Genomic DNA, 25354 nt, shown 5'->3' with positions numbered 1-25354 from the left:
CAGTTGAAAGAAGACATTTAGTGACGTCAGAAACAGCAACAGGCAAAGGGGGGTAAAGGGGGGGACTGTAAGCTATAGCAGGCAGTGAATGAGGTCTTTGTCCTCCACAATTATAACAAACACCACAATAATCAGGATTTTGGCAATCACAAACAGGGCATATCCATCCACCTGGACCAACGCCTGAATCGGCCGCGGAGCTATTGTAAGACGGCGGCAATGAGGTTTGTGAATCCATCACTTGAACCTTTGATTTTTCACTTAAAACATAACCATACAATTTAACATCTCCTTGGTCCACTTCAATCTCCTGCCAGCCCTCTTTCTGTAACACCGCAGCTGTCCGAAACCAAGCCCTTGCTGTATCTAACAGATTATTATCTTCAAGTATCCCCTTATTGGCGGTCAATATAGACTTCCATACACTGGGCTGCAGCCTGCCACCTGGTGGTAATCCAACAATTTTACACAATTTCTTACAATTTTTCGTATATTTTTTCCCTTCTCGTTTTCCAACTAGAATACTAGCGCTCTCGGCATCCTCCGGAAGAACCGTTTTCCTTCTGAACAAAGTATACATAGTGCTTAATTGGACCGACCGTTCCAACCGAACCCTCTTCCCACTTCCCTACTATGCAATAAGGACACACTTAGACGTCCAACGCGTGAATACAAAAACCGTTCCTTCACGCGTCCCTATTACCGGCGTCTCACATAGCAGTGCATGAGTTAATACTCAGGGGAATACGCTGGTTCAAAACACTTTTCTCCACCGCCGGAATCCCTCCCCCTCTTTTCCGTGTAAGAGGACGCACTTTTCAGCGTCCAACACGTGGATACTAATACCGTTCTCCACGTGTTCCTATTTCTGGCTATAAACAGAAATCGATGTGTTTTATATATATATATATAAATAAAACACTGGGGGACACGCCAATTTCCTTATCTCTCTGTTCCAAAAACAAACCAACGATTACAAAATGCTGAAAAACGCATAAACTAGTTAATTTCTCTCAAATCCAAACCAAGATAACACTTGTCTTTCTTTCAAATCATTACAACTTGATGTAATACAAAGGCTGCAGCCACCTCCACTGACCCCTCCTCTCTCCAAAGAGCTGCGCTGTTTTAACCCCCGGCGTCTGCCTCTTCACCCTCCACCCCCCTTCTCCTCCACAGAACAAAGACAGCAGCTGCGTCTATGTGGGCATTACAACCCCCCCCGCTTTCTAACACACACAAACTTTCCTCTTAGTGAAGAAATGCAGGCAAGGGGGGATTAACTATCAACCCCCCTGCTTTCTTTGTCTAAGACACTGCAGACACAGTGTGTAATACAACTCCCGCGCTCAGTCTGTGACTACCCCCCCTCTTCCTTTGTTCACAGCGAAGAAGAAAAAACTACAGGCAATTAACTCTTTGAAAACTAGATCAGAGCGTAGAATCTACAAGCTATCTATGAAGCTAAAAACACCGTTCACAATTAGCAATAAAGAAAACAAACGATCAGATCGTATGACCCACGGACCCTATGACGCTATGGGGTCTGGGTCCGTCTCTTTGTTCTTAGACTACCGGCGAAAGATTCAAGCCCGCTAAGGGTCAATAGCGTCAACCCCTTCCTCAGTTCAGGGATCAGACCTTTCGCCACAAGTCTCCGAAATCACAGGCAGTTCTCATATACATTATATATGACACTTACCTGCGATTTTGAGTGATCAGCTCCTGTTTCGGCGGCCTGTGGGTACTAGGAAACGATCCCTCGGATCCGAGATAGAAGTTCGGCCAATCTTTCTTACGGTTTCTCAGCAGTGCCTCCAGTTGTTGAGGATGGGATACAAGTGATCCCTCGACCTGATCGTTGTTCCGAATTAAAATGTCGTTTGTGCACGGCGAAAAAGAATGATAATTAATTGGAAATCAATTAAAACTCTTCCTCTCACGACCAAGGCTGAGGCAAGACTGAAAATCTTTATTCTCGGACAATTAGACCACGAAGTGAAAGGGGTGTAAACAAAAGTTTTAGTCCAATCAGGTATCGTAGGTCAGGGCTTCATGACGTAGAGAGATCTGCATATCCCCCTTGGATTGGTCAATCCAGGCTTCAGGAATTTTCCTTTGTCCATGTCTTGGGTGGAGAACAGGAAATGGTGGCCATCTTCAAGCTATACATATATATATAAATTCTAGTATATACTGAGTTTAAGGAAAATACACTGAATATGCAATATACTTATATAAACGTATTAGTAAAAGAATAAAAGAGAACAAAGACATGCATAGATATGTGTGTTAGTTTACATCTTACTAAACTATATACCTGAGTCTATGAAATGGCTGAATTAAGTATTTTTGGATACTCAATTCTTTATCCTCAACATTAATAAAAATTGTGTAACACTGAGACTGTGTTTTAATAAGAGCAAGACACTATGTAGGTTTTGTAAGATATGATGTCCCCAATATTACACTAGGTTGCTGATAGGAAGGTACTGGCCTTTAGGCAGAAATAGTGCCACTGACACCAAGTATTAATAAAAATTGGGTAACACTGAGAGTGTGTGTTAGGCCTAAGCCACACGGCGAGAAAATCGGTGCGAGTGGAGTGCGATAAAACATCGCATTCCCCTCGGACCAATTCTAGCCTGTGTGTCAGCACACATGAGCGATTATTTTCTCAGCCCTAATCGGACCGAGAAAACAATCGCAGCATGCTGCGATTGTAAGCTGAGACTCTTTCTCTCGCACCCATTCAAGTGAATTGGGCGAGAGAAAAATCGCACTGCACTCGCGGTACACTGGTGTACTGCCAGTGCAGTGCGAGAATGGCAATAGCCGACTACGGAGGAGAGAGGGAGAGAAATCCCTCCCTCCCCTCCTGAGAGCCAGCCCGCCCCCCGCAGCTGAGGTCTGCTCACATGATCGGACCTCAGATGCAAGCACACTCGTATGACACTCGGCTCCTGCTGTACTGCCAGCGTGAGCCGAGTCTCATGCGAGCATCGCAGTAGTGCCCTGTGTGGCCCCAGCCTTAGTTGCAGCAGGCCACTATCTAAGTTCTGTAAGATACGAAGCCACCACCAGGATGCTTTATATTATGGTATTTGACTTCAGGCAGAACTACAGGCTGTGACAGCAATTTTTTTTTTTTTTTTTAAACTTACACTATTTTTTTTTAGCAGTAGGGTACTATGGAGTTTATGTACGCTATGAAGCCAACACAAGGGCGCAACTGAGCTGGTATGAATTGAGATGGTGGCTGACAGGCACTACACTACACCTGCATTTTGGGACTTTTTTTGCAAGTTGTAATACCTATACCTAGTACAGTATAACAGACACAAGGGATGTAGCAGTGCTGAGATTGTTGATTATTAGTAGCAGATGTCAGGACAGGTTTAAATCTCTCCCTGCCTGTGAATAAGCTCTCCCTATATCACACACTGCAGTAACAGACTATGGTCTGCAGCACTAATAAGGGTTTTTTTTTTTTTGCCGGTTTAAAACAGGAACGGCTCTCACCTAACTAAGCAATGCACTAACACTGTCCATATACCTGGTTCTACGATTTACGCAGATGGTAGCAGCTAGTGGACACGGTCTTCAGCCCTTACAAGGACTATTTTGGATTGTGCAGCAGGAACGCTATCTCATAGAACGCACTGCACTGTCCCTATACCTGGTTCTATGATTTACACAGCTGGTAGCAGCTAGTGGACACTGTGTTCAGCCCTTACAAGGACTATTATTAGTTTGCTGTATAAACGCTGTCCCACACACAGTACAGTCTAGCTACACCAGCAGCTCGGGAATTAACTGTGAGGGCAAGCAACGTCAGATGTGTTAATTGGCTGGAAAAAGGTGCCAGAAAGTCCAGAAATGAAAATGAAAGTATCGGAGCGAATACCATATTAGCCAACGGATACCAAATACCTCGAATACCCCATTATCCCCCGGATACCGAATAGTGGCGAATACATTCACTTATTCCTAGTTTTTTAAGTGTTTTTTATAGTACAAAAAAACTTGGATTCTGCACTTATAAAAGTATCTGCAGTTTTCTCCTGCATTGTTTTAAGGTCCACATAGAAACCTTTAGAAAATTATAAAGCACCAAAACCGGAGAGTGCAGTGGCGCCATTTCATGGAATCACATCCACTTTGCTTGGACAATTAAACACAGCAGCATTTATGTGCAAAAAACCCGGCATTTATGCTACATGTCATCACGGACTAAATGTCCAAGCAAAGAGGATGTGATTTCATGAAATCTCCGCCCTTGGTGTGTCTAAAAACACAGCTGAACTGTGCGGTTTTAGTGTATTTTCCTCTATAGGCTTCTTTGTGGAGCCTGAAAATAACGTAAGCAAAAAAAAAGTGCCGTTACATTTTTAAACACTGAATCAAAGTTTTTCTGTAATAGTAAAACCCTGGATTCACATCTGCAACAAACATATATCAAATGTTAGGAAAAACGCATAAAAAAACCAGCAAACACGCAAATCCGAGAAGATTGTTATTTCGTTGTGTGGTGCGGACACCTGCAGAAGAAAATGCAGCATTTACGCTACATGTGATCACTGCCTCAGCAATCCGTTTATTACATTTTTTTATGGGTTTTAAAAATAATCAATTGCGCCATTTCTTTCGCCATTTACCGATCCACATAAATAATCTGATCGCTGTGTTGTTCGGGTCGTTACGATTACAGGGACACCAGATATGTCCGTGTTATTTGCTGATTTGTGATGTTTATTTTTAAAAAAAAAAAAAACGCAATATCGTGAACAGATATATAGGGGCTAGGATGGAGAGACATGAGGCCATGATGGAGAGACATAAGGCCACGATGGAGAGACATGGGGCCAGGATGGAGAGACATGGGGCCAGGATGGAGAGACATGGGGCCAGGATGGAGAGACATGGGGAAAGGATGGAGAGACATGGGGAAAGGATGGAGAGACATGGGGCCACAATGGAAAGATATGAGGCCACAATGGAGAGATATGAGGCCACAATGGAGAGATATGAGGCCAGAATGGAGAGGCATGAGGCCAGGATGGAGAGACATGGGGCCACAATAGAGCGACATGGGGCCAGAATGGAGAGATATAAGGCCAGGAGAGACATGAGACCATGATGGAGAGATATGAGGCCAGGAGAGACATGAAGCCACGATGGAGAGATATGGGGCTAGGGTGGAGACATGAAGGAGGGACTTGAGGCCATGAGGTAGAGACTTGGGGCCATGAGGGAGAGACATGGGGCAAAGATGAAGAGACATGGGGTCAGGATGGAGAGACATGGGGCCAGGATGTGGAACATTATTACAGTAGGGGATAATTAAGGGATATTATTACTGCTGTTATGTCTTTTATTTTTGAGGATACTGTTTTCTGTAACTGTGCAGAACGACACAATGTAATTTATTTTCTTGATCCAGAGTAGTGGAAAAGTTGGGGGAAAAAGTGGGGACTGTGCTCTGAAATCGATCAGCTATAGATAACTGTGTGTTATTTTCTGCAGAGACGTATAATTTCTGGAAGAAGTGATGGCGGTCTGCGCTGGATGAAGAAGAAAAGCGAAGATGAATAAGTTCAACGAGAGACGTCACTGGGTAAGTCATTGTATTACACTATACAGTACACTGTGTACTATGTCACTGGTGATCACTGTATTGCCTGTACATTATACACCATATACAGAGCTCCAGTGTATAATGTTACTGGTGATTCACTATTACCTGTACACTTACACTAACACTGTATACTATGTACAGAGCTCCTGTGTATAATGGTACTAATGGTAACAGTATTGTGTTTTTTTTTTATTAATGATTAGTACTGTAGTATTTGGTCACTATGTGGTGGTAATATGTGGTCTGGTCATAGTGTGATGGTATTTGTCCCTTGTATGTGGTATTATTCAGTCACTATGTGGTGGTAATATGTGATTCGGCCATGGTGTGACAGTATTTGTCCATTGTACAAGTGCATCTCAATAAATTAGAATATCATCAAAAAGTTAATTTATTTCAGTAATTCAATACAAATAGGGAAACACATATATTAAATACTCATTACACACAGTGAGATCTATTTCAAGTGTTTATTTCTGTTAATGTTGATGATTATAGCTCACACATAATGAAAACCCAAAAGTCATTATCTCAGAAAATTAGAATACCATAATTACCACAAAACACATGTAAAAGTTTACTAAAGGGGGCTTTACACGCTACAATATCGCTAATGCGAATTTGTTGGGGTCACGGAATTAGTAACACACATCCGGCTGCATTAGCGATGCCGTTGCGTGTGACACATATGAGCGATTTTGCATCGTCGCAAAAACGTGCAAAATCCCTCATCGGTGACATGGGGGTCCATTCTCAATTATCGATACTGCAGCAGTAACGAAGTTGGTCCTCGTTCCTGCGGCAGCACAAATCGCTCCGCGTGACGCCGCAGGAACGAGGAAGCTCTCCTTACCTGCCTCCCGGCCGCAATGCGAAGGAAGGAGGTGGGCGGGATGTTACGTCCCACTCATCTCTGCCCCTCCGCTTCTATTGGGCGCGATACAGTGACACTGCTGTGACATCGCTGTGACGCGAAAGGAGGCGGTTCGCCGGTCACAGCGACGTTGCTGGGCAGGTAAGTATGTGTGACAGGTTTGGGCGATGTTTTGCGGCAGCGATTTGCCCGTGTCGCACAACAGATGGGGGCGGGTACCCACGCTAGCGATATCGGTACCGATATCGCAGTGTGTAAAGCGGCCTTAAGTGTTTAAAATGGTCCCTTAGGCCAGTTTCAGACGTCCGTGGTTAATCAGGTACAAGCCACACACATGGTTATGGTCCTATGTGTGTCACATAGGTGACATCTGTTTTTGCATACATGTACCGGAAAAAACATGGGTCTTTTAAATAAAAAGATTTTTTATATTCACCTGTATCCAGCGCTGTTTTTTTGGCTCTGCTGCCTCCTGCTTCTGACCGCCGCTCATTATATTAATTGATTATTCACTGCACTGAGGAGCTGGAAGCCGTAGCATTGCGAGGACAGCGTTGGGTACAGCATCCCCGAGGACCGCATCGAGGAAAGGTGAGTATTCAGCAAGCAGTGTGTGTGCAATAAAGTCCAGGAGGTCATTGGAGTTCCCAATGAACTCTGATGACATCTTAATGACACCCCTACGCTACAGCGGGTGTCAGGAAGGTGACTTCATGGGTTCATCAGAGTTGATTGGGAACTCTGATGATCTCTTGGATGTCGCTGCACACACTGCTTACATGCTGACTAGTCACCTATCACCGGCGATGCGGAGATTCTGTCCTGGGCGATGCTGTCCTCCACGATGCTGTCCCTGGCGCTGTCCCCGGTGCTGTCCCTGTGATGCTGTCCCCGTGATGCTTCAGCTTCCAGTTCCTCAGTGCAGTGAATAATCAATGAATATATCCAAGAGGAGGTAGAAAGAGGCAGCACTCACCGGAGCTACAGATGCGTTTTTTAATAAATCATGCTGAGGACGGGTAAAGTGGAGGGGAGGGTGAAAGAGGCTTACAGCGCCAGACAACAGCGAGCCGCTTCACACACTTAGTGCTTTAACTAGTCCCAAGTGTGCGAAACGGCTCGCCGTTGTCCGGCGCTATAAGCCTCTTTCACCCTCCCCTCCACTTGTATCTGTCCTCAGCATGATTTTTTAAAAAACGCATCTGAATCTCCGGTGAGTGCTGACTCTATCTACCTCCTCTTGGATATTATTATATGGACTTTCCTTTCTTGGATGTGCACCCGTTATATGCGGTATAAGGCTATGTGCCCACAGGAAATTAAACCTGCGGATTTTCTCGATTTTCCAGATAAATCCGCAGGTTTCAGCATTTACAGACACTCCCCATGTTATTGTGGGGCCCCGAGGCTCGGTGTCGGTGCAGCGGTGCATTACCTTCAGGGACTCCACGCGGCTGGATCTTGTCACAGGTTAGGAAATCCTCTATTTCGATTGTCGTGACGCCACTCTCAGAATTGCGGTCAGTGGAGACCGCCACTGCAGGTTAGGGGTGCCTGGGGCTGATGGTAGGTGCAGTCAGTTGTAATAGCCTCCTGAGAGTGAGGCATGCCCCAGGGTCCCGTGTAGGTGTGTGGAACTACAAGTCGCAGAATGACTCACACGCACAAGCAGGATGTCTTTCAGGGGTTTTACTCACTGATGGTGGCAGGGTGAGTAACCCGGGCGTAGCTGGGATGAACCAGGCTGGAACCAGGTGTCCTTCAGGCTGACTTATGAGGGTGGCTACCAACTCGCCTTCCTTAGCCCGTTGTGTTTTGGGGTAACCTCTGCTTGAAGCCCTGCTGGGGTCGCCCAGGGAAGTTGCTGGTGCCTCTCTCCCCTTCTTTTGGCCCGTTTGCTTGTAGCCTGGACCAGGTCACTCCGGCTGCTTGCCTCCTGTGAGCTATGGGCCCTAACTTTGGCTACGTGGCTGCGGACTCTGTGGTGTTGTCTTGGGGGTGTAAAGTGCCCCCTCATGCAGGTTTGGCAAAGGAAAGGTGAATCTATCCCTGCACTGGGACCTGCTACCCGTTTGGGCCTGGTATCTCCCTGACAGTCTCCTTACTTTCCACTCCGTTGCTCTCTCTTTAGCCGTGTGTGGATTTCGGGCAGCACTCCCAGGTGACCGTTCTCCCCCGTCGGTAGTCACTGCGCGTACGTTGTCAGAATTGTGTAGAGCTACAGGGTCTGCTTCTGCCCTCCCTGAACTTCACCACTCAACTGTCCTCGGCTCACTCTTCCCTCCTCTCCTGTTCTTGCCTACGTCACCTAGCAACCAGGCTCTCTACCACACCCCTCGAGTGGAGATGGAGGCTTCGCCCCCTCCTGGGATCCCCAGGGGTCCTCTCAAAGGTAAATGTGTGAGACCTGATCACTATGCGCCTGTGTAGTCACACCTCGGTCAGCCTTCTGGATTACCTGTTTTTGTACTGTCCCCAGCATGGGTGCAGTACTCAGTGGTGCCTGACCAGGTCAGGGGCGCCACATTATCCTATGGGACATGGGGAGTGCTGTGTCCATGCTGCGGATACGTGCGGCTGCGGAATATGCTGCGGATGTCCTGCAGCCACACGTAATTGCATGTCAATTATTTCTGTGGAATTACCTGCGGAAATCCCAGCCCTCCACTATGGAAATAGAGGCCGGGCTTCCGCAGGTAAAGCCTGCTTTACACGTTACGATTAAGCATATGATATCGTATGCAATCGTAACGCCCCCATCGTATGTGCGTCAGGTTCAATTTGTTGAACGTGTTGCACAAACGATTATTTGCCGTCACACGTACTTACCCTTCCATACGATCTCGATGTGGGCGGCGAACGTCCACTTCCTGGAGTGGGAGGGACGTTCGGCGTCACATCGACGTCACGCGGCAGCCGGCCAATAGAAGCGGAGGGCCGGAGATGGGTGGGACGTAAACATCCCGCCCACCTCCTTCCTTCCGCATTGCCGGCGGGAGCCGCAGGACGCAGGTAAGATCTGTTCATCGTTCCCGGGTTGTCACATGCTGCGATATGTGCTACCTCGGGAACATTGAACAACCTCACGTTCAATTTTTAGCAATTGAACGACGTGCATGCGATGAACATTTTAACGTTCAATCGCAATCACACGTAGCTGTCACTTGCTACAATATAACTTACGATGCTGGATGTGCGTCACTTACGACGTGACCCCGCCGACACATCGTAAGATATATTGTAGCGTGTAAAGCCCGCTTTAGTCGCCTGAATGCCCCAAGGTTTATCGCAGCTATTTCGCTGTACTACCGCAGCTAAAAATAGCTGCGGATTCTGGCGAGCAGCTGCGGGAAACCTGCGGATATATCCGCAGGTACAAACTCCCGTGGGCACATAGTCTAAGGTGGGCTTTGCACGCTGTGACATCAGTAACAATGTGTTACCGATGCTGCAGCGATAGTCCCACCCCCGTCGCACGTGCAATATCTAGTGAAAGCTGCCGTAGCGATTATTATCGCTACGGCAGTTTCACATGCACTTACCTGCCGTGCGACGTCCCTCTGGCCGGCGACCCGCCTCCTTCCTAAGGGGGCGAGTCGTGCGGCATCACAGTGACGTCACACGGCAGGCGGCCAATTGAAGTGGAGGGGCGGAGATGAGCAGGATGTAAACATCCCGCCCACCTCCGTCCTTCTCATTGCAGCTGGCGGCAGGTAAGGTGAAGTTCCTCGCTCCTGCGGCTTCATACACAGCGATGTGCGCTGCCACAGGAGTGAGGAACAACATCGCACCTGTCGCTGCACCGGCATTATGGAAATGTCGGAGGCTGCAGCGATGATACGATAACGACGCTTTTGCGCTCGTTCATCGTATCATCTAGGATTTACACACTACGACATCGCAAGTGACGCCGGATGTGCGTCACTTTCGATTTGACCCCACTGACATCGCACCCGCGATGTCGTAGTGTGCAAAGCCGCCCTAAGGGCCCTGTCACACACACAGATAAATTTGTGGCAGATCTGTGGTTGCAGTGAAATTGTGGACAATCAGTGCCAGGTTTGTGGCTGTGTACAAATGGAACAATATGTCCATGATTTCACTGCAACCACAGATCTGCCAAAGATTTATGTGTGTGTGTGTGTGTGACAGGGCCTTAAGGTGGGCTTTGCACACTACGACATCGCAGGTGCGATGTCGGTGGGGTCAAATTGAAAGTGACGCACATCCGGCATCGCATGCGACATCGTAGTGTGTAAAGCCTAGATGATACGATTAATGAGCGCAAAAGCGTCGTAATCGTATCATCGGTGCAGCGTCGGCGTAATCCATAATTACGCTGACGCGACAGTCCAATGTTGTTCCTCGCTCCTGCGACAGCACACATCGCTGTGTGTGAAGTCGCAGGAGCGAGGAACATCTCCTACCGGCGTCACCGCGGCTTCCGTAGGATATGCAGAAGGAAGGAGGTGGGCGGGATGTTTACATCCCACTCATCTCCGCCCCTCCGCTCCTATTGGCCGCCTGCTGTGTGATGTCACTGTGACGCCGCACGACCCGCCCACTTAATAAGGAGGCAGGTCGCCGGCCAGAGTGACGTCACAGGGCGGGTGAGTCCATGTGAAGCTGCCGTAGCGATAATGTTCGCTACGGCAGCTATCACAAGGATATCGCAGCTGCGACGGGGGCGGGGACTATCGCGCTCGGCATCGCAGCATCGGCTTGGTTTGCCTGGTTTTTCTCTTTTTACTTCAAATCAATGAATAAAATGAGCGGTGGTCAGAAGCGGTAGGCAGCAGAGCCGAAGAAAACAGAGCTGGATACAGGTAAATATAGAAAATCTTTTTATTTCAAAGACCCGTGTTGTCTACGGTACGTGTCACTCTGATCATATCACTGTGTTGTACGTGTGACACCCGTGCTGCCGGAGAAAAAACGGACATGTCTCCTGTGGATGTATTTTATTGCACATCTGAAACACACAGTTTTTTTTTATGTAGCATCATGGGAAAGTCTAGATAAATCAGCCAAGATCTCAGAAAGAGAATTGTCTATTTGCACAAGTCTGGTTCATCCTTAGGTGCAATTTCCAGATATCTGAATGCGCCTCATTCATCTGTACAAACAAGATGGGAATGTCCAGCCATCATACCGCTCGGAAGAAGGGTTCTGTGTACCAGAGATGAACATGCTTTGACCACACATCTGCATATCAACCCAAGAACAAATACAAAATACCTTGTGAAGATGCTGGGGGGGGGGAAGTTGGTATTATACACAGTGAAGCGAGTACTGTATCAACATGGGCTGTAAGGCCACTCTGCCAGGAAGAAGCCATTACTCCAAAAGAAACATAAAAAAGCCAGATTAATGTTTGCAAATGCACACAGGAACAATGACCTTAATTTTTGGAGACATGTCCTGTGGTATGACAAAACTAAAATTGGAGTGTTTGGCCATAATGACCATCGTTATGTTTGGAGGAAAAGGGGAGAAGCTTGGAAGCCTAAGAACACCATCCCAACTATGAAACACAGGGGTGGCAGCATCATGCTGTCGGGTTGTTTTGCTGCAGGAGGGCCTGGTGCACTTCCCAAAATAGATGGCATCATGAGTAAAGAGAATTTTGTTACAATACTGTGAAGCAACATCTCAAGGCATCAGCCAAGAACTTAAAGCTTGGGCAGAAATTAGCTTTCCAAATGGACAATGACTAGAGTTGAGTGGATAGGATATAATTCGGGTCCGGCGAATCATTGACGGACTGAAGCAGAAGTCCGATTCGGGGAGAGAGACAGAGAGAGAGTCAACCTGCACGGTCGGACTGTGGGCGGCGATGACGCGATCACCGCAGCAGACTGTCACAGGCTGGGGGGCGTGTCAGCCTGCACGGACGGACGCTGGGCGGAGAAAACAAGGAAAGAAGTGTGAAGTCAAAGCGCAACCCGGAAGAAGTATGCCGCCATGACACAGAGTGTCGGTAAGTATGAAACGCTCATTTATTTATTGTTTTTTTCATGTTTTAGGACTTGCCGAATCCGGATCGCGCACCCAGAATCCCGCGTCCGGGTCGTCCCCGGAGATAGCATTGAAACTGCGTGGATCCGGACGTTTACAGTCCGGGTCCGCTCAACACTAACAATGACACAAAACATAGTGGCTTAAGGATAACAAAGTCAATGTTTTGTATTGGCCATCACAATCCTACAAAATGACTCAATTACACCAGTTCTGTCAGAGCAATGGTTCCAAATTCCTACTAACTGTTGTGAGAAGCTTGTAGAAGGATATCCAAAATGTTTCACCCAAGTCATACAGTTTAAACACTATTGAAACGTATGTAAACTTTTGACTTTGCAGGAAGTAATAAATATGCCATAAAACATTCTCTCTCTCATTATCCTGGCATTTGGAAAAGTGGAAGGTTCATTCTGATTTCATGTCAGATAGTGAGAAAACATGCATACGTATCTTTTTAGATAGTTTCATAGTTTTTTTTAAGGTTGAAGGGAGACTCTAAGGCGGGCTTTGCACGTTGCGACATCGCAAGCCGATGCTGCGATGTCGCACGCGATAGTCCCCGCTCCCGTCGCAGGTACAATATCATGTGATAGCTGGCGTAGCGAAAATTATCGCTACGTCAGCTTCACATGCACTCACCTGCCCTGCGATCGTCGCTCTGGCCGGCGACCCGCCTCCTTCCTAAGGGGGCGGGTCGTGCGGCGTCAGAGCGACGTCACACGGCAGGCGGCCAATAGCTGCGGAGGGGCGGAGATGAGCAGGATGTAAACATCCCGCCCACCTCCGTCCTTCCGCATAGCCGGCCGCCGGCGGCAGGTAAGGAGATGTTCCTCACTCCTGCGGCTTCATACACAGCAATGTGTGCTGCCGCAGGAACGAGGAACAACATCGTACCTGTCGCGGCACCGGCATTATGGAAATGTCGGTGAATGCAACGATGATACAATAACGACGTTTTTGCGCTCGTTCATTGTATCATCTAGCATTTACACAGTACGATGTCGAAAGTGACGCCGGATGTGCGTCACTTTCGATTTGACCCCACCGACATCGCATGTGCGATGTCGCAACGTGCAAAGCCGCCCTTAGTCCATCTAGTTCAACCCATAGCCTAACATGTTGATCCAGAGGAAGGCAAAAAAAAAACAATGTGTCAAATAAGCTCCAATGGGGAAAAAAATTCCTTCCTGACTCCACATACGGCAATCAGACTAGTTCCCTGGATCAACACCCTGTCATAAAATCTAATATACATAACTGGTAATATTATATTTTTCAAGAAAGGCATCCAGGCTCTGCTTAAATGTTAGTAGTGAATCACTCATTACAATATCATACGGCAGAGAGCTCCATAGTCTCACTGCTCGTACAGTAAAGAATCCTCGTCTGTGATTGTGATTAAATCTTCTTTCCTCAAGACATAGCGGATGCTCCCGTGTTCCAGTCGCAGGCCTAGGTGTAAAGAGATCTTTGGAAAGGTCTCTGTACTGTCCCCTCATATGTTTATACATTGTAATTAGATCCCCCCTAAGCCTTTGTTTTTCCAAACTAAATAACCCCAAGTTTAATAACCTGTCTTGGTATTGCAGCCCACCCATTCCTCTAATAATCTTGGTCGCTCTTCTATCTACCTGTAAGATTATGCTATTTATAACCTTCTATACTTTTGCTATCAAGAAAAGCATCCATTCCTCTCTTAAATTCATTCAGTGAGTTGGCCATCACCACTTCCTCAGGAAGAGAGTTCCAGAGCCTCACTGCTCTTACCGTGAAGAACCATCTTCTATGCTGATGTAGGAATTTTCTTTCCTCCAATCGAAGAGAATGCCCCCTTGTTCTTGTCATAGTCCTTGGTACAAACAGATCATGGGAGAGATCTCTATATGGCCCTCTGATATATTTGTACATGTTTATTAGGTCTCCCCTAAGTCTTCTCTTTTCTAGAGTAAATAGACCTAATTTTCATAACATTTCCGTGTATTGTAATGCACCCACTCCATTTATTATTTTAGTAGCCCACCTCTGAACCCTTTCAAGTTCAGTAATGTCTTTCTTGAGCACCGGCGCCCAAAATTGCACACAATACTCCAAGTGTGGTCTGACGAGTGATTTGTACAAAGGGAGAATGATGTTTTCATCTCGTGCCCCCAGACCTCTTCTAATGCATCCCATCACCCTATTTGCTTTGGTGGCTGCTGCCAGACACTGGGCACTCCAATTTAGCTTCTTATTGACTAAGATGCCTAAGTCTTTTTCCATGTCTGATTTCTCCAGCAGTTTCCCATTTGGTAAGTAATCGTAGCATCTGTTTCTCCTTCCCATGTGCATAACCTTACACTTATCTGTGTTAAACCTCATTTGCCATTTTTCAGCCCAATTCTCCAATTTACTCAAATCCATCTGTAGTTGCAATGATTAGATAGTGTATCTAAACTTCTGGTTTTAACTGTATCGGAAGCTGGGACGCATACACCCAGCATCAGACAAGGTCAAAGCTAAGGGGAATAGATCTGCGCATGTGGATGGCTTTGTATAGTGCTGGAAAAGATGCCGCTTTAGTAAAGCAGGTTATCATGCTCACAGGGGCGTGATAACATACTAAGTGGGCCAACAAGTCGTTGTGCTAATGCCCGCTCAACTAGTCACAGCCCTAATTAGCATATCCTAAACGGCCTTTAGAAATAATTTCTCTAAAGATCAGTTTACGTGTGCAACTGCATGAAGGGACTGTTAGGAATGTAATATACTGTAGATATGTGCACAGAACTGCTTCTGGTTCTGGGGGCACATAGGACCTGACAGGTTCCCTTTAAGATTCAATAGATCTAATTGTGATGCTTGAACAAATCTCATCTCAGAGATCCTAACACATGGCTGGTAAAACCCCTGGTAATCCAACCTAGAACTCTATGCACAGTGATAGTATTATTTTACATCTTACAAAGGAATGTAAGCAAAGAAGACAGCTTTTTCTATATAAACATTTATAAAATAATAAACTTCAAAGTTTACCAAATCCAAGGTATCATAGTCAGCAACAGTGAAAAAACATTTCATAGACTTCTCTGCTGTTCCTGTGTAACAATCAGAACTGTTACCTTGGTCTTTCCAACAGGTATTCATCTCACCAAGGATATCCTTCCACTTGGTAACAAGACTAATCCATAGTGCGGCTTCTCCAGGTGCCAATGGCGACTTCATCAATTCATGCACATTCTTCGGATTTCTTATGAGCCTGTGCCATTGGTGGGACACCCTACTGGTTTACACTGAAACATTTACACTGGGAAACTCCCCACTAGCTTTAAGCAGGGATTTCCTACACGGAAGAGCTGTGGCTTCTAGCACTAGCACATGCCGAAGACAATGACCAGCACACTGTTCACCCAAGAAAGCTATTAGAGATGGGCAGGCTCAGGAAAGTCTGAATGCTCAGATCTTTTTCTCTGATAAGAACTCAGTCTTCTATCGAAGGGTATAGCTTGGTCCATCCTCAATGATTGATTGAGTGCCCTCACACTGCTGCTACAAAAGGGACAAACCCTATTGCCCCAAACTTTGGAATACGTATCTCACAGTCCAAGCCAAGCCCAGAGGTAATAGGCAGCAAACAATCCAAATTCTAAGGTAGTAGGTTAAGATCTGAGCTAGGAGGAACTAGCCAAGCCAAGAGGCATTAGGCAGTAAACCAAGCAAAATGGCAGTAGGCCAAGCCAAGAGGCAGTAGACCAGGTCAAGCTATGAAGCAGTAAGCCAAGCCATAAGGCAGCAGGCCAAGCCATTAATCAGAAAGTACTAGGCCAAATCATGATGCACTAGGCCAAGCTACGAGGCAGGAGGCTACAGGCAAAGTCAGGACATGAGGTGCTAGGCAAAGCCATGCGGGATCTAGAGGAATCCCCAGATTTGTGGATTGTTCTACTGTAGTTACATCTTAGAAAGCCAACCAGGCTGTAGCTTTATGATAGAGACCATACAGACTACTAGAATGCTAAATCTTCACACCATCCAAGCCACATGCTCCGAGCTCCTCTGCCTGCAGCACAGGAATCCACTGAATGAAAGTGGATGTTACCTTTTCATGGGACAATGCTAAAGATATGACATTTTGATAAAATGTAAAGTATTCAGTGTACAGCTTGTATAACAGTGTACATTTTGTGTGCCATTAAGGTAAAAAACACTGGCAACAAAAGTGAGTACACCCTTAAGTAAAAATAGCCAAATGTTGCCCAAAGCATCAATATTTTTGGGGCCACCATTATTTTCAAGCAATGCCTTAACTCACCTGGGCATGGAATTTACTAGAGCTTCACAGGTTGCCACTGGAATCCTCTTTCACTCCTCCATGACAACATCACAGAGCTGGTGTATGTTAAGAGACCACATACTGTATGTTCCTTAGGATTTAGATCTGGAGACATGCTTGGCCAGTCCAGTACCTTTACCATCAGTTTCCTTTGCAAGCCAGTGGACGTCTTGGTAGTGTTTGTGGTCGTTATCATGTTGTTCAAATACAATGGAAGAGGATCATGCACTGCTTCAGTATGTCCCAGTAGAGGTTGGCATTCATGATTCCCTCAATGAACTGTAGCTCAATTACAGACAGCAGCCCCAAATCATGATGCTCCCACCACCATGATTGACTGTAGGCAAGACACACTTGTCTTTGTACCCCTCACTTGGTTGCTGCCACACATGATTGCCACCATCTGAACCAATATATGTTTATCTTGATCTCATCGGACCACAGGACATGGTTCCAGTAATCCATGTCCTTAGTCTGCTTTTTTTCTGCAAACTGTTTGTGGGCTTTCTTGTGCATCATCTTTAGAAGAGACTTCTTTTTGGGATAAGAGCCATGCAGACCAAAGTGATGCAGTATGTGGCGTTTGGTCTGAGCACTGACCGGCTGACCTCCCACACCTTTAACCTCTGCAGCAATGCTGCCAGCACTCATATATCTATTTTAATAAGATATATTTTGGATATGATGCTGAGTAAGGGCACTCAACCTCTTTGATCAAGCATAGTGAGGCCTGTTCTAGGTGGAATCTGTCTTGTTAAACCGCTGTATGGTCCTGGCCACTGTGTTGCACCTCAGTTTTAGAGTGTTAGCAATTTTCTTTTTGCCTAGGCCATCTTTATGTAGTGCACCAATTCTTTTTTTTCAGATCCCCTTTGCCATGAGGTGCTATGTTGAACTTCCACTGACAAGTATGAGAGAGTGTGTGAGCCACTACAAATTTAACACAGCTGCTCACAATTCACACCTGACACCTTGTAACTAAGGCTGAGCGGACTCGAAATGTAAAAGTCCGGATCTGCGCGGTTTCAAAGCTTTTCGGGTTCCGGATCCGGAATTCTGGGTGCATGATCCGGATCCGGCACTAGGGGAAAATAATTGAAAAATAAAGAAAAACAGAAACTAAACAGCGTTTAATACTTACCGAGACTTGGTGTCATGGCGGCACACTGCGTCTGGGTCGCGCATTCACTTCCCGTACTGTGCATCGTATACACACAGCTTTCCGTGTTTATCCCGCCCACTGGCCGTCCTCTCGTCTGTGATTGGTTGTTGGCAGACACACCCCCAGCCTATAACAGTATCTGCCTGCCGTGCCACGATGCTCAGTCATTGTCTGCACAGGCAGCGGTCGTGCTCTATGGTCGCTGGCTATGTAGCAGGGCTGAAGTGTCGTTTGACCTAGTGTGGATTACGCCAGAGCTGCAGGGTGTTGGGGGATAATAAAGTGGTGAAGGAGGATGTGTGTTTTGTACTTTATTTCAAATAAAGGAATTTTCTCTGTGTCTGTGCTTATTTACATTCACTTACAGGTTAGTGTGATGCAGGTATCTCATAGACGCTTGTGCTATCACACTAACCATAGGTTTAGTAGCAGCTGTGCGCTTCTATTAACCCCTATCACCCTGATTGGCACCGCTGCAGGCCAATGAGAAGAGCCGGTATTGCACCGGGATTGTCACATCTAATAGATGCGGCAATACCGGGCGGCTACGGGTTGAGACTACTAGCCCCCAGCTGGCATTATCATGGCTGGGGATGAAAATTAGGGGGGAGGGGGGGCGCACGTCGTTTTTTTTGTTTTTTTTTAATTATTTATTTAAATAATAAAAAAAAGCCGCATCACCAACACAGCAGCGCACTTCTGACAGGAGTGTGCATGTGTTTTTAGGTACATGCACGCTCATGCTCAGAGAGCGCAGGCTGTGCCGGCTTACGTCGTGTCAGACTTGTACGAGTCTGACATTGCATAACTGACACAGCCGCACACTTCTGACAGGAACGTGCATGTGTTTCTGAAACACATGCACGTGCACCATACTGACCTGCAGACACTTGCACTGCTTTCCCCGCCCACTGGCCGTTATGCCACCTGTGATTGGTTCCAGTCAGCTGACACGCTGCTACTCAGGGTAGAGGCGCGTCTAGCTGCAACCAATTACATGCGCCGGTGAGCAGGCAAAACAATGAATATTGAATTGTCAGCTCCGAAAGGGAAAAGCGTGACCCGGAAAGAGTTTACTGCCATGACACAGCCTCGGGTGAGTATACCGCACGCGCTCCTACCCCCGTATCCCTTCTACAAACGTTTTTAATCTCCGGATTCTGGTCCTTATAGACTTATATGGGCACCAGAATCCGGAGCAGATGTGAATTTTTTTTTCAATCCGGCAGGGATCCGCTGGTCCCGGATTTTGGCAGATTCGATCAGCCCTACTTGTAGTCACATGACACTGGGGAGGGAAAATGGTAAATTGGGTACAATTTACCGATTTTCACTTAGGGGTGTACTCACTCATGTTGCTAGCAGTTAGCAATTTTGACATTAATAGCTGTGTGTGGAATTATATAGAGGGCACACACACCAACTTTACACTGTTCTACCAGCTTTACACTGACTACTTTACACTATGTCAAAGTGTCATATCTTCAATGTTGTCCCATGAAAAGATAAAATATGTGCAAAAATATAAGGGGTGTACTCATTTTTGTGATAGACTGTATTTTTAATTCTAATCTCCGTTCTAAATTGCTTTCTTTTCCTCATTAACTTGTCTTTGCTTTGACTGAATACATAGTTGTTTTTTTAATGAACAACAAAATATGAATTTTAAGTAAAAAATGTTTCACCCTGCAGGTATGATAATGGATTCCCCCCTTTGTGAATTCTCTGGTGTTTAACAAGCGTTGATTTGGTTGCAAAACATTTACCACATTCTGAACAAGAAAATGGCTTCTCTCCTGTGTGAATTCTTTGATGTTCAACAAGATTTGATTTATCTGCACAACATTTTCCACATTCTGAACATGGATATGGCTTCTCTCCAGTGTGAGTTCTCTGGTGTCTAACCAGATGGGCTTTCTGGTTAAAACATTTCCCACATTCTGTACAAGAATATGGCTTCTCCCCTGTGTGTCTTCTGTGGTGTGTAAAAAGACTTGATTTATCTGCATAACATTTGCCACATTCTGTACATGAAAATGGTTTTTCACCTGTGTGAGTTCTTTGATGTAAAACAAGATGTGATTTTTCTACAAAACATTTGCCACATTCTGAACATAAAAAAGGCTTATCCCCTGTGTGATATCTTTGGTGTTTAACAAGATTTGATTTCTTTGCAAAACATTTCCCACATTCTGAACAAGAATAATTCTTTTCTTCTATGTGATTTTTCTCATATGCAAACAAAGACATTACAAAGGAAAAACTTTTTTCATATTCTGAACATTCGGATGGATTCATTTCTGTGAGAGCACTTTGAGATTTAACATCCCCTTCATGACGTTTATTTTTCTTAATAGTCTGTGATGAATTGGAACATAGGACCTGTTTAAAAGGATCAGATGACAAATCTGTCGAGAATAAAACCAATTATTATTTTTGAATAAAATATCCTTAAAAAAAAATCTATTTTTATAAGATTTCCATATAAAATGTACATTGAAATTGCAAGGTTTGTTGCAACATTTTTTACTTACACAAAACCATTTCATAATCTAAGACATCTGAGAAGGACCAGTAAACCATGATTTTTGGCTCTTTGTTCATTCACCCTACCAAATAATAGAATAAGAAGCTAACCAAAAATGTTATGTAGGCAAAAATTATACCATTAAAAACTTCTTCTCATCCCGCAAATACCAAAATCCTACTTATGTCTATCAAATTTCAATGGAAAAATAGAAGGTTTACAAATTACATGTAGCTCAAAAAGTCTTGAAAAGCAACATGGCTACCGTTCAACAATTCAGCAAAATCCACTCTCAAAGCCAAATATCTCCCCCTCTGAATCTTGCAGTATGTCCAAACCACATTGAGCATCCACCTTTGGCAATGCTGTGGTAAGAGGAACCCACTTAATTTATGGTGTGCAGGTTTCCAGAAGCCCAAGCTCTGCACTACACTACTCACAAAAAGTTAGGGATATTTGGTTTCCAGGTGAAATTTCAGAATTACTCTATAATGCACTCTATCCTTTTCAGGTCATCTTAATGTGACCTTCTCTATATGTTTGAATGCACATGTTCAATTGTTCAATGTTTCAGTACTTTTTGCACAACTTCCTGTTCTCGAACATGGAACTTAATGGCAAAATTCACTATGAATCGCCCAATAAATTTTAGGGTTCAATTAGTAATTTAAACAGTCCTCTTCATCATGCTGTTCACATTTTGACATCATGAGACCAAGACGACAGCTAACCATTGTTTAACAGTACCTCAACATTGCGAAGATTCAAACAGGCTGTTCTCAGACTGAAGTAGCCACTGAGCTAAGAGTGTGATCAGCAGGTTGTACAGAAATACAAAGAGACTAAAAAACTCACAGAAAGGCACAGGAGTGGACGTTCTTTGTCCACATCCCACACTGATGACCACTGACTTTGAACAATGCCCTTTGGAACCGGATGATCTTTGCTACACAACTCCAGCTCCAGCCACCATTCTAAATAATTTACATTAGCGTGGTCTGCATGCTAGATGACCTGCAAGGGTACTTGACCACCCTACTAGGCACAAGGGGACCAGTGGGCCTCAGTGCTCACGCTGAGCAGAAAAGATGGCCACCAATGATGATGAAGATGTCAAGAAGAGCGTTATCCACCAGCCACTGTTGTCACCTGATGAGCTTGTGTAGTGGTGTTACAGCGTGGGGTGGTGTGTCTATTCAATAAAAAAACTGCCCTACACTTTGTGAATGGTAGTGACAGGCCCCTACTACTATCATTCATCCAGTCATTGTGCCTCTGCATGAACATAACCATAGCAAAAAAATTAGGCCTAAGGGCAACCCAGTTGCCAGAAACACGTAAGTTTTAAACCATAGATCCTTGCAAATTTTAGTCCTTTTTTCAATGAAATATTTTTTTCTAATCGGAAGGTTGTGCTGAAGAAAGTTTTCCGCCTTTTCCTGTCAAGAGGACTAATTTAATCTCCATTGACAACAATGCTCCAGCTTGAGGCTGCATCATTAGGGAGTGGGTGCTGGAGACTGGGGTACCTCAAATGGAGGTACGCCAGACCTGAATCCCATAAAAAACGTATAAGATTAGCTGAGTCGTGGTGTAGAGGCTTGTAATTTTGTACCCCAGAACCTCGATGACCTTCAGGCCGCCCTTTAAGAAGAGTGGGATTCCATGCCTCAGCAGGCAATAACTCCACTTGTGACCAGAATGAGATGTCATTGTCAGCTATAATTAATCGTCAAGGCCATATGATAAGTTATTGACACACTAACTTTTTTAGAGGGGTATGCCCACCAATGTTACATAGGTTGAAAAAAGACCTAGCTCCATCTAGTTCAACCTTCCTCCATCAATTCTACATGTTGTCACTTAAGCGAGCTTTACACGCTACGAGATCGCTATAGCGATCTCTTTGGGGTCACGGATTTTGTGACGCACATCCGGCCGCTGTAGAGATCTCGTTGTGTGTGACTCCTAGGAGCAATTTTGGATCGTTGCAAAAACGTCCAAAATCGCTCCTCATTGACATGGGGGTCCTCTCCCAATTATCGCTGCTGTCGCTTGGGCGAAGTTGATCCTCGTCCCTGCGGCAGCACACATCGCTACGTGTGACGCTGCAGGAATGAGGAACCTCTCCTTACCTGCCTCCCGGCCACAATGCGGAAGGAAGAAGGTGGGCGGGATGTTCGTCTCGCTCATCTCCGCCCTTCCGCTTTGATTGGGCGGCCGCTTAGTGACCTCGCTGTGACGCCGAGCGAACCGCCCCCTTAGAAAAGAGGCGGTTCGCCGGTCACAGCGACGTCGCTGAGCAGGTAAGTACGTGTGACGCTGCTGTAGCGATAATGTTCGCTACGGCAGCGATCTTCACATATCGGCATAACAATAGGGGCGGGTGCTATCACGCTCGCCATCGCTAGCATCGGCTAGCGATGTTGCAGCGTGTAAAGCCACCCTAAGTCATTTATAACCAACAATGTTATATGTACTGAGGAAATTATCCAGCCCTTTTTTAAAAGCTGTAATAGTATCTGCCATTACTACCTCTTGTGGTAGGGCATTCCACAGTCTGACTGCTCTAACTGTAAAGAACCCTTTCCTATTTAGCTGCCGGAATCGCTTTTCTTCCACTCGCAGTGTATGCCCCCTGGTCCTTAGTATGGTCTTTGGAAGGAATAAGTCATGTGCCAGTCCTTTATATTGACCACACATGTATTTATACATATAAATGAGATCTCCTCTGAGACGTCTTTTTTCTAAGCTAAGCAAATCTAACTTTTTCCACCTGATCATATTGGAGGCCTCCATTCCTTGTAGTAGTCTAGTTAACCGCCTTTGAACTAACTCTAACTTCCAAATGGCTTTTTTAAAATGTGGAGCCCAAAACTGGATCCCATATTCCAGATGTGACCTTACAAGTGATTTATAGGAGGGGTAATAATATGTTGGAATCACCGGATCTAATCTCTCTTTTTATACACCCTAAAATCTTGTTTACTTTAGTAGCTGCTGCCTGACATTGAGTGCTCCTGCTCAGCTTATTTGTAATGAGAATACCCAAGTTCTTCTCCTGTTCTGTAGTCCCGAGATTACATCCATTTAATGTATACGCAGCTATAGGATTACTCCGTCCTAGGTGCATTACTTTACATTTATCAACATTAAATCTCATTTGCCAAGTATCTGTCCATTCTGACATCTTATCCAGATCTTTTTGTAATATTGTACTATCAAGGTCAGTTTTTAATATCCTACATAGTTTGGTGTCATCAGCAAAGACTGACAATTTACTATCAATTTCATCCACAAGGTCGTTAATAAAGAGATTAAAAAAAGAATCGGTCCTAGCACCGGTCCCTATGGCTCCTCACTGCTGACAATAGGCTATTTAGAGAATGTACCATTTATGACTACTCTTTGTTTCCTATCTTTTAGCCAATTCCTTACACATTTGCAAATAGTTTCCACTAGTCCTTGCTTCTGGAGCTTTAGTAAAAGGCTATTATGTGGTACAATATCAAGCTGCATTACCAATATCCAGGTTTGCACTTACCCCCTCATAGAACCCCAACAGATTGGTTAGACACAACTTATCTTTCATGAATCCATGCTGTCTGTCAGTTATATTATTTTCTGCAATATATTTTTGCATGTCATCCCTTAAAAACGCCCTCACAAACTTTACATACTACTGATGTCAGGCTTACTGGACGGTAGTTGCCTGGATCTACCCTCTTACCTTTTTTATATATTGGTACCACATCAGCAATCCTCCAATCCTCAGGCACCAACCCTGTTACAAGCGAGTCTAAAAAGATGAGATACAGCGGTCTGTTGTTGGCTTTTGTTTCAATAAATCGAGATGAATGAATCACAGTTGCATGCTTTTAATTAAATACCCTGCTTTCATGATAACGTATCACTGTAACATGAACTTTTTACGTTTTACATATGGGAGCCAGTGGCAGGTGAGCACGCAGCTCCTCTCACTGTGTGCTGGTACTGTGTGGTGGCCGCTGTTGTGGTGGTGTCGTGTCAGTGGAGCGGTGCGGCCTGAAGCCTTGGGGCTTCGCCTTCCAGCATGGGTGCTGTGAGGCACCAGGTCACCTGCCCTGCTGGCGCTTTGTTGCTGCAGCAGTGGTTATTGCACAGTGCGCACTACAAAATTTAGAATAGGGACCCACTCAAGAGGTTTGCCGTGACGTGGCAGTGTGCTTAATACAATCTGATCAGAATGGTAACAAAGAACCTAATGTTCTATTTAATTTTTTGCCTAGCGGCTTTAGATCATTGTATTTTTTGGGATGTGCGATCCATGTCTTTTTCTTCATAGTGTGTTAGAGAATGTACCATTTATGACTACTCTTTGTTTACTATCTTTTAGCCAATTCCTTACCCAGTTGCATATAGTTTTCCCTAGTCCTTGCTTCTGGAGCTTTAGTATAAGGCTATTATGTGGTACAGTATCAAATGCCTTTACAAAGTACAAATAAATCACATCAGCTGCATTACCAATATCCAGATTTGCACTTACCTCCTCATAGAACCCCAACAGATTGGTTAGACACGATTTATCTTTCATGAATCCATGCTGTCTGTCAGTTATTATATTATTTTCTGCAATATATTTTTGCATGTCATCCCTTAAAAATACCCTCAAAAACTTTGCATACTACTGATGTCAGGCTTACTGGACGGTAGTTGAATGGATCTACCCTCTTACCTTTCTTAAATATCGGTACCACATCAGCAATCCTCCAATCCTGAGGCACCAACCCTGTTACAAGCGAGTCTAAAAAGATGAGATACAGCGGTCTGTTGTTGGCTTTTGT

The 25354-nt window shown here is 45.1% G+C and overlaps 1 long non-coding RNA gene across 1 annotated transcript in view; it reads right to left on the bottom strand.

Annotated features, from left to right (window-relative positions):
• LOC142312205 (uncharacterized) overlaps nt 1-25354 on the bottom strand; it is a 70894-nt gene that overhangs the window by 44425 nt on the left and 1115 nt on the right. The window contains exons 3-4 of the long non-coding RNA XR_012754340.1: nt 25246-25314; nt 24262-24330 (exon numbers count right to left, since the gene is read on the bottom strand). This is a non-coding gene — a long non-coding RNA (uncharacterized LOC142312205). The remainder of the gene's footprint in view (nt 1-24261; nt 24331-25245; nt 25315-25354) is intronic.

The sequence above is a fragment of the Anomaloglossus baeobatrachus genome, chromosome 5 (genome assembly GCF_048569485.1).
Source record: "Anomaloglossus baeobatrachus isolate aAnoBae1 chromosome 5, aAnoBae1.hap1, whole genome shotgun sequence".
NCBI lineage: Eukaryota > Metazoa > Chordata > Amphibia > Anura > Aromobatidae > Anomaloglossus > Anomaloglossus baeobatrachus.
Note: the sequence above shows the minus strand (reverse complement) of the source record. Positions and strands in the feature narration are given on the sequence as shown.